Genomic DNA, 13105 nt, shown 5'->3' with positions numbered 1-13105 from the left:
AAAATGAAACTTCTGTACCACATTTGTCACATTTCAGTAACATTTTACATGCCAAACCAATGTGTAAAATAATTTCCAATTCGAGCCCCCTTTCTTTGTAAACTTGGCAGAATACATTATGTTCCAAAATACCAAATAACAAGGAAATGGTGATTATTTCATTTACATCATTATTGTTACTTCCACATTTTTCTTTGCTATCAACAAATTGCTTGCTGGAAGACGTTTTCTCACACAGATTAGTAGTGGTCGGTGAATCAGACTGAACAGCATCTCCCATCGAAACAACAAAAGTTTTCTGCTTCCGCTCACTGCATCTTGTGTTACACACTCTATTGATAAAACAGGGTATATATACGTTCATAAACCAAATACGTAAACCAGTTACGAGCAGAATTCGTTAACTATGCAAAATCACACGTATAAACAATCAACACAGGGAAATTTCCACAAGTCAACAAACACTGCGTGCCGTTTATGTATACGCATCTGAACGTTCACTTGTCACAGGTCTCAAGGCCTACATCGTTGGGAAACAAAACATTGCCAAATTCTACAAAAACACCCTGCCTAAAGACAGCGAGCTGCGACGTCAGAGTTGACACATCAGTTCGCCACTGCCATTTACGCGTCGCGGTAAAAAGCACACAATTCACTTCGAAGGGTGAATCTTGATTTGTTTTATTCAGAAAACTCCGAATAATTTCTTAGTGAGAAAACTCAAAAGTCGTTATTTTTGTCATTTTCATCGTTCCGGCTCCCCTTTCTGAATTCGTATATAATAAATTTCCTTGGGACCTAAAAGATTCTTTCCACAAATCAGCATGAACTTAGAAAGCACCGCCCGTGCGAAACTCAGCCTGCCGTTTTCTCACACGATATTCTGCGAACCATGGTTGACAGACAACAGATAGATTCAATATCCCTAGATTTCTGGAAAGTGTTTGTCATAGTATCCCACTGCACACTTTTAACGAAGGTACGTGCATACGGAATAGCTTCGCAGGTACGTGAGTTGCTCGAAGACTATTTAAGTAACAGAAAGCAGTTCATTGTCCTCGACGGCGAGTGTTCATCAGAGACAAGGGTATTGTCAGAAATGCCGCAAGGAAGTGTCATAGGACCGTTGTCATTCTCTATATACTTAAATGATCTGACGGACAGGATGTCCATCAACCTGCGGCTGTTTGCTGATGATGCTGTGGTGTACTGGAAGGTGTCGTAGTTGAGTAACTGTAGGAGGACACAAGATGACTTGACCAAAATTTCTAGTTGGTCTTTCTCTAAATGTAGAAAAATGTAAATTAATGCAGATGAGTAAGAATAACAATCCCGTAATGTTCAAATACAGCATTAGTAGTGTACTGCTTGACACAGTCACGTCTATTGAATTTCTAGGTTAACATTGCAAAGCGATATGAAATAGAACGATCGCGTAAGGACGGTAGTAGAGAAGGCGAATGATCGGTTCATTGGGAGAAGTTTAGGGAAGTGTAGCTCATCTACAAGGCAGACGCCATACAGAACGTTAGTGCGACCCATCCTGGAGTACTGCTCGAGTGTTTGGAATCTCTGCCAGGTCGGGTTAAAGAAATACGACAAAGCAATTCAGAGGCAGTCTACTATATTTATTAGCAGTAGGTTTAATCAACTGCGAGTATTACGGAGATGCTTCGTGAACTCAAATGGGAATCCCTAGAGGGAAGATAACGCTCTTTTTGCGAAACGCTACTGAGAAAACTTAGAGAACCAGCATTTGAAGTTGACAGCAGAACGATTCTACTGCCGCCAAGTAGATTTCGCATAAGGACCACGAAGATAACAGAAATTAGGGCGCGTACGGAGGCACGTAGATACTTATTTTTCCCTCGCTCTATTTGTGAGTGGAACGGGAAAGGAAATGACTAGGTACCTCCGCCATGCACCATACAGTGTCTCGCGAAGAATGTTTGTAGATTTAGAGGTATAGCGATAGCGTTTGTTTCATTTTTTTATATAAAAATTTATATATTTTAATCAATAAGAACAGTTGTTCACTGATAAAAGCAAAATAATAATAAAAACTGTTAACTCCTTATGTACAAACAGCATTTACTTATCAGCACTTCGTCAGGCAGCAGCAACCGACCGAGACAGAAGCAGCAACAGGGAAGTAAACGATTTTATCACTTTTACGAGTTCCTAACCAGGAGCCAATTGTATGATTTCATCTATGTGCTTTAATACCTTAGTTTCTTGAGTTTCTGCGTGTTAATTTAATATCTAACAGACAAAGTTCTCGCGTTTTCCTTTGCGTCGGAAAGTAAACCGATTTTGTATCACATTACAAGTTCCAAATGAGGAGCGAATTAGTTAATCTCACCTGAGCGCTTCAGTAGTTCGGTTGTTGATTCTCTGCCTATTAATCTAATTTATTAGACACAATTCTTGCGTTTTCGTCAGGGTCTACAGGAGAGTTCCGCAGCGCGTGTCGATAGTCCGTTTTTCTAAGTAGTGAAGTTTTCCACGGTCTTCAGTATGGATATGGACTATGATTGTTGTGTGCGGATGCAAGCTGAGTTGGTGACACTTCGGTCTCAGCTCCAGGCTGTGATGGCTACTGTTAGACAGCTTGAAGCTGCAAAGGATAGGCTTCACTGTTGTGGGCTGGCCGTGGTGAAGCAATGGACGTCCAGCACGTCCGAGTCCTCCGATCGGTCCTCACTGGTGGCCAGCCCAGCTATCTCTCGCACTGAGGTTGGCCTCACCCATGAACGGGAGGGAGATCGCCTCGGGACGTGGCAGGCGGCGAGAACTTCCCAGGGGGCTGCACGTACGGCCTCCCCGGTTACTCTGACAAACAGGTTTCAGGTGCTGTTTGTGGCTCACTCTGTCGCTCAGCCAGCCTGTCCTGTTTCAGAGGGAACCTCTCGGCCTGCAAGATATGGGCAATAACATAGGGTGGGATTACTGGTAGTTGGGAGCTCCAATGTTAGGCGCTTTATGGGGCCCCTTAGGGACATGGCTGCCAAGAAAGGGAAAAAAGCCAATGTGCACTCTGTATGGATACCGGGTGGAGTCATTCCAGACGTGGAACAGGTTCTTCCGGATGCCACGGAGAGCACAGGGCGCAACCAACTGCAGGTGGTGGCTCACGTCAGTACCAGTGATGTGTGTCGCTTTGGATCGGAAGAGATTCTCTCTGGTTTCGAGCAGCTAACAGAAGTGGTAATGGCTGCCAGTCTTGCCTGCGAGATAAAAGCAGAGCTCACTATTTGCAGCATAGTCGATAGGACCGATTGCGGACCTCTGGTATAGAGCCGAGTGGAGCGTCTGAATCAGAGGTTCAGGCGGTTCTGCGATCGTGTAGGCTGCAGATTCCTTGACTTGCGCCATAGAGTGGTTGGTTTTCGGCTTCTGCTGAATAGGTCGGGAGTCCACTATACGCAGGAGGCGGCTGTGCGGGTAGAAGGGGCCGTGTGGCGTGGACTGGAGTTTTTTTTTTAGGTTAGAGGGTCTCGGGGAAACAGGGCTTCAGTCTCAAAGGGTACTGGCTCAACACAGGAAGAACGGAGGTACAGGAACCATCGGTATAACAGTTGTAAATTGTCGTACCTGTGTTGGGAAAGTACCAGAGCTGCAAGTGCTAATAGAAAGCACTGATGCTCAAATCGTTACAGGCACTGAAAGCTGGCTAAAGCCGGAGATAAGTTCAACCGAAAATTTTTGCGAAAAATTTAACAGTGTTCCGAAAGGATAGGTTAAACACAGTTGGCGGTGGCGTGTTTGTTGCTGTCAGAGGTAGTTTATCTGACACTGAAGTATATAGTTTCTGTGAGTTAATATGGGCAGAGGTCATTCTGAGGAATCGGAATAAAGTAATAATTGGATCCTTTTATCGACCTCCCAATTCAGATGATACAATTGCTGAAAGGTCCAAAGAAAGCTTGAGTTTAATTGCAAACATGTACCCGACTCATAGAGTTATAGTTGGTGGTGATTTTAATTTACCCACGATGTGTTGGCGAAAATACATGTTTAATTCCGGAAGTACGCATAAAACGTCATATGCAGTTGTTCTAAACACATTCTCAGAAAATTATTTCGAGCAGTTAGTTTATAAGCCTAAGAGAAAACACACTTGACCTGTTAGCAACTAATAATCCTGAGCTAATAACAAGCATTAAAATGGATACAGAGATTAGTGTCGTAGCGAAATTGTGTTTGTAACCCACAAATCCTCCAAAAATAAACGAAACATATACTTATTCAAAAAAGCAGATAAAAATTCACTTAACGCCTTCCTGAGAGACACTCTCCACCCCTCCTAAATACACAATTTAAGTGTAGACCAGATGTGGCTTGAATTCAAAGAAATAGTATCGGCAGCAATTGAGAGATTTATACGAAATAAATTAACAAACGATGGAGCTGATCCTCCTTCGTACACAAAACTGGTCAGAACAATGTTCTAGAAACAACGAAAAAAACATGCCAAGTTTAAACGGACGCAAAATCTCAAAGATTGGCGATCTTTTACAGAAGTTCGAAATTTAGCGCGGACTTCAGTGCGAGATGCTTATAATAGTTTCCATAACGAAATTTTGTGTCGAAACTTGGCAGAAAATCCAAAGAGATTCTGGTCGTACGCGAAGTATGCTAGCGGCAAGACACAATCAGTGCCTTCTCTGCACGATAACAACGGAAATAGTGTAGACGACAGTGCTGCCAAAGAAGAGTTACTAAACACAACCCTCCGAAATTCCTTCTCCAAAGAAGACGAAGTAAATATTCCAGAATTCCAATCAAGAACGGCTGCCAACATGGATAACGTAGAAGTAGATATCCTCGGAGAAGTGAAGCAACTTAAATCACTTAACAAAATCAAGTCTTCCGGTCCAGACTGTATACCAGTTAGGTTCCTTTTAGAGTATGGTGATACAATAGCTCCATACTTAACAATCATGTACAACCGTTCGCCGACGAAAGATCGGTACCCAAAGACTGGAAAGTTGCACAGGTCGCACCAATATTCAAGAAAGGTAGTAGGAGTAATCCACTAAATTACAGATCCATATCATTAACGTCGATATGCAGCAGGAGTTTGGAACATATATTGTGTTCGAACATTATGAATTACCTCCAAGAGAACGGCCTATTTGACGCATAGTCAACACGGATTTAGAGAACACCGTTTTTGTGAAACACAACTAGCTCTTTACTCACATGAAGTGTTGAGTGGTATTGACAAGGGATTTCAAATTCATTCCGTATTTCTAGATTTCCAGAAGGCTTTTGATATAGTACCACACAAGCAGCTTGTAGTGAAATTGCTTTCTTATGGAATATGGTCTCAGGTGTGTGACTGGATTCGTGATTTACTGTCAGAGAGGTCACAGTTTGTAGTAACTGACAGAAAGTCATCGAGTAAAACAGGTGTGATTTTTAGTGAAGTTCAGTGGCAGGAGGAACAAGACTTCTGGTCAGGTGAATACAGGGTTACAAATACAAAATCAAATAGGGGTAATGCAGGAGTAGGTTTAATAATGAATAAAAAAATTGGAGTGCGGGTAAGCTACTACAAATTGCATAATGAACGTATTATAGTGGCCAAGATAGACACGAAGCCCATGCATACTACAGTAGTACAAGTTTATATGCCAACTAGCTCTGCAGATGACGAAGAAATTGAAGAAATGTATGATGAAATAAAACAAATTATTCAGGTATGAAGGGAGAAGAAAATTTAATAGTCATGGGTGACTGGAATTCGACAGTAGGAAAAGGGAGAGAAGGAAACATAGTAGGTGAATATGGATTGGGGCTAAGAAATGAAAGAGGAAGGCATCTGGTAGAATTTTGCACAGAGTAGAACTTAGTCATAGCTAACACTTGGTTCAAGAATCATAAAAGAAGGTTGTATACATGGAAGAATCCTGGAGATACTAAAAGGTATCAGATAGATTATATAATGGTAAGACAGAGATTTAGGAACCAGGTTTTAAATTGTAGGACATTTCCAGGGGCGAATGTGGACTCTGACCATAATCTATTGGTTATGAACTACAGATTAAAACTGAAGAAACTGCAAAAAGGTGGGAATTTAAGGAGATGGGACTGACTAAACCAGAGGTTGTACAGAGTTTCAGGGACAGCATAAGGGAACAATTGACAGGAATGGGGGAAAGAAATAGAGCAGAAGACGAATGGGTAGCTCTGAGGGATGAAGTAGTGAAGGCAGCAGAGGATCAAGTAGGTAAAATGACGAGGGCTGCTAGAAATCCTTGGGTAACAGAAGAAATATTGAATTTAATTGATGAAAGGAGAAAATATAAAAATGCAGTAAATGAAGCAGGCAAAGAGGAATACAAACGTCTCAAAAATGAGATCAACAGGAAGTGCAAAATGGTTAAGCAGGCATGGCTAGAGGACAAATGTAAGGATGTAGAGGCATATATCACTAGGGGTAAGATAGATACAGCCTACAGGAAAATTAAAGAGACCTTTGGAGAAAAGAGAACCACTTGTATGAATATAAGGAGCTCATATGGAAACGCAGTTCTAAGCAAAGAAGGGAAAGCAGAAAGATGGAAGGAGTATATAGAGGATCCATACAAGGGCGATGTACTTGAGGACAATATTATGGAAATGGAAGAGGATGTAGATGAAGATGAAATGGGAGATACGATACTGTGTGAAGAGTTTGACAGAGCACTGAAAGATCTGAGTCGAAACAAGGCTCCGGGAGTAGACAACATTCCATTAGAACTACTGACGGCCTTGGCAGAGCCAGTCCTGACAAAACTCTACCATCTGGTGAGCAAGATGTACGAGACAGGTAAAATACCCTCAGACTTCAAGAAGAATATAATAATTCCAATCCCAAAGAAAGCAGGTGCTGACAGATGTGAAAATTACCGAACTATCAGTTTAAGAAGCCACATCTGCAAAATACTAACGCGAATTAATTACAGACGAATGGAAAAACTGGTAGAAGCCGTCCTCGGGGAAGACCAGTTTGGATTCCGTGGAAATGTTGGAACACGTGAGGCAATACTGACCTTACGACTTATCTTAGAAGAAAGATTAAGGAAAGGCAAACCTACGTTTCTAGAATTTGTAGACTTAGAGAAAGCTTTTGACAATGTTGACTGGAATACTCTCTTTCAAATTCTAAAGGTGGCAGGGGTAAAATACAGGGAGCGAAAGGCTATTTACAATTTGTACAGAAACCAGATGGCAGTTATAAGAGTCGAGGGGCATGAAAGGGAAGCAGTGGTTGGGAAGGGAGTGAGACAGGGTTGTAGCCTCTCCCCGATGTTATTCAATCTGTATATCGAGCAAGCAGTAAAGGAAACAAAAGAAAAATTTGGAGTAGGTATTAAAATCCATGGAGAAGAAATAAAAACTTTGAGGTTCGCCGATGACATTGTAATTCTGTCAGAGACAGCAAAGGACTTGGATGAGCAGTTGAACGGAATGGACAGTGTCTTGAAAGGAGGATATAAGATGAACATCAACAAAAGGAAGACGAGGATAATGGAATGTAGTGGAATTAAGTCGAGTGATGCTGAGGGAATTAGGTTAGGAAATGAGTCACTTAAAGTAGTAAAGGAGTTTTGTTATTTGGGGAGCAAAATAACTGATGATGGTCGAAGTAGAGAGGATATAAAATGTAGACTGGCAATGGCAAGGAAAGCGTTTCTGAAGAAGAGAAAATTGTTAACATCGAGTATAGATTTAAGTGTGAGGAAGTCCTTTCTGAAAGTTTTTGTATGGAGTGTAGCCATGTATGGAAGTGAAACATGGACAATAAATAGTTCGGACAAGAAGAGAATAGAAGCTTTCGAAATGTGGTGTTACAGAATAATGTTGAAGATTAGGTGGGTAGATCACGTAAGTAATGAGCAGGTATTGAATAGGATTGAGGAGAAGAGAAATTTGTGGCAGAACGTGACTAGAAGAATTGATCGGTTGGTAGGACATGTCCTGAGGCATCAAGGGATCACAAATTTAGCATTGGAGGGCAGCGTGGACGGTAAAAATCGTAGAGGGAGACCAAGAGATGAATACACTGAGCAGATTCAGAAGGATGTAGGTTGCAGTAGGTACTGGGAGATGAAGGAGCCTGCACAGGATGGATTTGCATGGAGAGCTGCATCAAACCAGGCTCAGGACTGAAGACCACAACAACAACATCTGTATAGCGGAAAAAATGGCAATTGACCCTAAATAACGAAAAGTGTGAGGTCATTCACGTGAGTGCTAAAAGGAATCCGTTAAACTTCGGTTACACGATAAATCAGTCAAATCTAAAGACCTTAAATTCAACTAAATACCTATGAATTACAATTACGAACAACTTAAATTGGAAGGAACACAGAGGATGTTGTGGGGAGGGCTGACGAAAGACTGCGTTTTGTTGGCAGGACACTTAGAAAATGTAACAAATCTACTAAAGAAATTGCCTGCACTACGCTTGTCCATTTTAGAATACTGCTGCGGGGTGTGGGATTCTTACCAGATAGGATTGACGGAGTACATCGTGAAGGTTCAAAGAAGGGCAGCACGTTTTGTACTACCGCGAAATAGGGAAGAGAGTGTCACTGAAATGATACAGGATTTTGGGTGGACATGATTAAAACAAAGACCTTTTTCGTTGCGGCAGAATCTCCTCACGAAATTTCGATCGCCAATTTTCTCCTCCAAATGCGAAAATATTTTGTTGACGCCGAGCTACAGAGGGAGAAATGATCATAATAATAATATAAGGGAAATCAGAGCTCGTAGGGAAAGATATAGGTGTTCTTTTTTTTCGCTTGCTGTACCAGATTGAAATAATAGAGATTTATTGTAAAGGTGGTTCGAAGAACCCTGTGCCACGCACTTAAATGTGATTTGCAGAGTATTCATGTAGATGTAGATGTAGAGTGACACTGAAATTATTACGTGAAAAATAAATCTAACATAGTACGCAAGCAGTGTCTCAGAATTACACAATTATCGCACAAAACGACCAGTTGCATTGAAATATACTCCAAGGCAAAAGTACACCACAATGGAATGATCCGAATGGAAAGGAAACCGGTAGATGTAATGTACATTCTGGCCGTGTGCGGGCCGGCATTATCTTATGAAATGTAAGTCCAGGAAGGCTTGTCATGCAGGGCAACAATACGGGGCGTAGAATATCGTCTACGTACCGCTGTACCGTAAGGGTGCCGAGGATGACACCTAAAGTGGTCCTACTATGAAGTGAGATGGCACTCCTGGTTGTCGGACCGTAAGGCGGACGAGAGTCAGGTTGGTATTCCGCAATTCGAAGCGGGACTTATCACTGAAGACAATTCTACTCCAACCAATGAGATTCCAGGCCGAAGACGTGTTTGGAGACGTCCCAGACAGTGATGGGATACCAGCTTAACTGTCACCCGTCATACAACGAAGAGTGGTGGTCTGGGTTGCCACTTCTTTTCGTAGCAGGACCGCTTTGGTTATGATCTGCGGAACTTAACAGCACGGTGATACGTCCATGATATCACTCCTGAAATGAAATAAGTTATGGAATGAGTTATTCATCAATCATCAGATATTCTGTATATTTCAGGTATGTTTTTCATGTGAGGGATAAAAATACACGCGTAGCAAACAACAGACGGATTTCTTCATCTCATAATCACGTACTTAATATGTAAATACCGAGAGACACCACTATGTGACGTCACAGTTGCATCAAATAATCAACTCATATTGTATTTTCTTGTAATTTTCAATGTCTTATTGTTACACTATACGGTATAATGTACCATACCGATAGCTACGACGGAAAACAGCTCTGGTTGTGTGCTAGAATAGTTTTACAGCAGGGCCCTGCTATTGCACGTCTGAGCAATTGGTCATCCTAGCTCCAGGTAATTGTGCAATATTGTGTTTTTAAGCAGGGCTCCTTTGGCGAAATCGCTGCTCCTTTAATTTTGTTTTATCGTTCATATTACAAAAACAGGAACCATCATCCACATTGACCGTTTCAACACTAGAAGTGGCAGTAATCTATATTAATAATAAAATTGTAAGACTTTCACGTCTGTCTGTTCTCTGTTTGAACACGTAACACGCTAACTCCAAAACTAATTGGCTAATATTTATGAGGATTGCACAAGTAATTTGAACGTAGCTTTACTTAATCAAAATCGGGTCACGAAAAAAAATGTTGTGTTTTGAAGTTTCATCTAAAATCGGTGGGAATTTAAAGAGATGGGACCTGGATAAACTGACTAAACCAGAGGTTGTACAGAGTTTCAGGGACAGCATAATGGAACAATTGACAGGAATGGGGGAAAGAAATACAGTAGAAGAAGAATGGGTAGCTATGAGAGACGAAGTAGTGAAGGCAGCAGAGGATCTAGTAGGTAAAAAAACGAGGGCTAGTAGCAATCCTTGGGTAACAGAAGAGATACTGAATTTAATTGATGAAAGGAGAAAATATAAAAATTCAGTAAGTGAAGCAGGCAAAAAGGAATACAAATCCATGGAGAAGAAATAAAAACTTTGAGGTTCGCCGATGACATTGTAATTCTGTCAGAGACAGCAAAGGACTTGGAAGAGCAGTTGAACGGAATGGACAGTGTCTTCAAAGGAGGATATAAGATGAACATCAACAAAAGGAAGACGAGGATTATTGAATGTAGTGGAATTAAGTCGAGTGATGCTGAGGGAATTAGGTTAGGAAATGAGTCACTTAAAGTAGTAAATGAGTTTTGCTATTTGGGGAGCAAAATAACTGATGATGGTCGAAGTAGAGTGGATATAAAATGTAGACTGGCAATGGCAAGGAAAGCGTTTCTGAAGAAGAGAAATTTGTTAACATCGAGTATTGATTTAAGTGTCAGGAAGTCTTTTCTGAAAGTATTTGTATGTAGTGTAGCCATGTATTGAAGTGAAACATGGACAATAAATAGTTTGGACAAGAAGAGAATAGAAACTTTCGAAATGTGGTGCTACAGAAGAATGTTGAAGATTAGGTGGGTAGATCACGTAACTAATGAGGAGGTATTGAATAGCATTGAAGAGGAGAGAAGTTTGTGGCACAACTTGACTAGAAGAATTGATCGGTTGGTAGGACATATCCTGAGGCATCAAGGTATCACAGTTTTAGCATTGGAGAGTAGCGTGGACAGTAAAAATCGTAGAGGAAGACCAAGAGATGAATATACTAAGCAGATTCAGAAGGATGTAGGTTGCAGTAGGTACTGGGAGGTGAAGAAGCTTGCACAGGATAGAGTAGCATGGAGAGCTGCATCAAACCAGTCTCAGGACTGAAGACCACAACAACATCTAAATCGTCTCCTCAGCCTAGTAGTTCGGATGTTTAATCATCACAGTGTAGTACAGCAAAGAACCAATAGATGGTGCTGGTGGTTCTGTAGTGCACCGGAATACCAATAGATGATGTGGCTAGTTTCTTTTTTCTTAAAAAAAAAAGTGACAGATGTATTTTCGGAACTTTACGTCAGTGACAGAGGTAACCACGCAGTCTTATCTTTATGATCACAAACTAACAGAAAATTTACTTGACTATGATACAGAAATTTGTTGATTTCGCTTCGTGTATTAAAAACTTATCGACACTGCATTGCGTCTTTTGATAAGTTTTTTCTTTTATATTTGACGTCTTTCCTAGGAAAACTTTTTTTACCTCAGTGACAGAAGTATTTTCGGAAGTTTGCGTCACTGACAGAATTAAGTGCTGCTATCTTATCTTTACGAATAGAAACGAACGCTGATTTTACTTGTCTAGGCCATATGAATTTGTCAACGGCCTTGCCGCCGTGGTAACACCGGTTACGGGCGGGAGAGTGGTGAGCTGACCACAGCCTTCATACCCGCAACCAGTGACGCCTGTGGCCTGAATATGACATATGAATTTACTAATTTCGCTTTGTGTATTAAAAACTTATCGACATTGCTTTGGACCTTTCGATAGGTTTTATATATATTATTTGCTAGTAAAAACGATTTTATTAAGTTTGCTATTTGATTTGGGTGCCTACTCACTACATTTTCATTTCGTTTTTTTACAAATAAAAATGTTTACAAAACGGTCAAGTCTTTCTGAATACACCAGATCGGCTAAAAGACTGAGGACTATACTGTCTCAGGAATCTAATGAAGATCGCGAGGCGAGAGCTACAGCTCGAGAAAATCAGGCTTTAACTTGTGCTTTGGAAACTCCTTTCGAAAGCAAGGCTAATCATGAGCATCATGCATTATCTCACTCCTCAGAACCTTTCACTTGCATAGGCTTAATGTTACTTCTCTTCAATGCAACTTCATAGAAGCAGAAATTTTGACAGAAAGTGGCACAGGCGAGCGAGTTTTTACACCCCAACTCCCGCTTATTCCCAACAATTTACCATTCCGCTTTAAACGGATACAATTCCCGGTGAGCTAATGTTATGCGATGGCCATAAACAAAGCACAAGGCCAGACGCAGCGTGTTGTGGATGTGGACATTAGTATCAGTTGTTTTTTGCACGCTCTACGTGGCTCTCTGCCATGTCAGTGAAGCAAACAAGCTCTTTGTTCATTTCCCCTACCATACTGCTTCCAACGTTTCACACAAAGAAACTTTATAAGCCAAAAATTACTTTCAGACATACGAAGTCTCGGCACAGCTACGAGTATAAGTTAGTAACCAGGCCACACAACGTTTCTCAACTAATATCTTAACAAGAAGTATAAATTTATCTTTTTTAAACCTGATCATGTTTAAGCTCAGTGAAATACCTTACAGATTCATCAGCATCATTGTCATCACTACAAAGTAATTCCCCAAGAATTTTCAGGAATTTTCCAGCAAGGAGAAAAAGCCATTGTCATCTCCCCAACAGCTAAGAGAAGAAAAATAGATGTATAAATAATATTCATAAATACTTCCATTTACTTACGTTCAAATGAATAATTATTTTATTGTGTAAATTGAAGGTGAAGGGGGGAGAAAGGAAAGGAAAGGGAATGAATTAATGATATGAGCTGCATCGGAACTTTATGTGGAATCAGCAGTGACGAGTGAAAATATGTGCCGCGCCAGGACTTGAACCCAAGATCTGCTGCGTATTAAGTAATT

The sequence above is a fragment of the Schistocerca piceifrons genome, chromosome X, assembly GCF_021461385.2.
Source record: "Schistocerca piceifrons isolate TAMUIC-IGC-003096 chromosome X, iqSchPice1.1, whole genome shotgun sequence".
In the NCBI taxonomy this organism is placed as follows: domain Eukaryota; kingdom Metazoa; phylum Arthropoda; class Insecta; order Orthoptera; family Acrididae; genus Schistocerca; species Schistocerca piceifrons.
The sequence above is the reverse complement of the archived record's forward strand: the minus strand, read 5'-3'. Positions refer to the sequence as shown.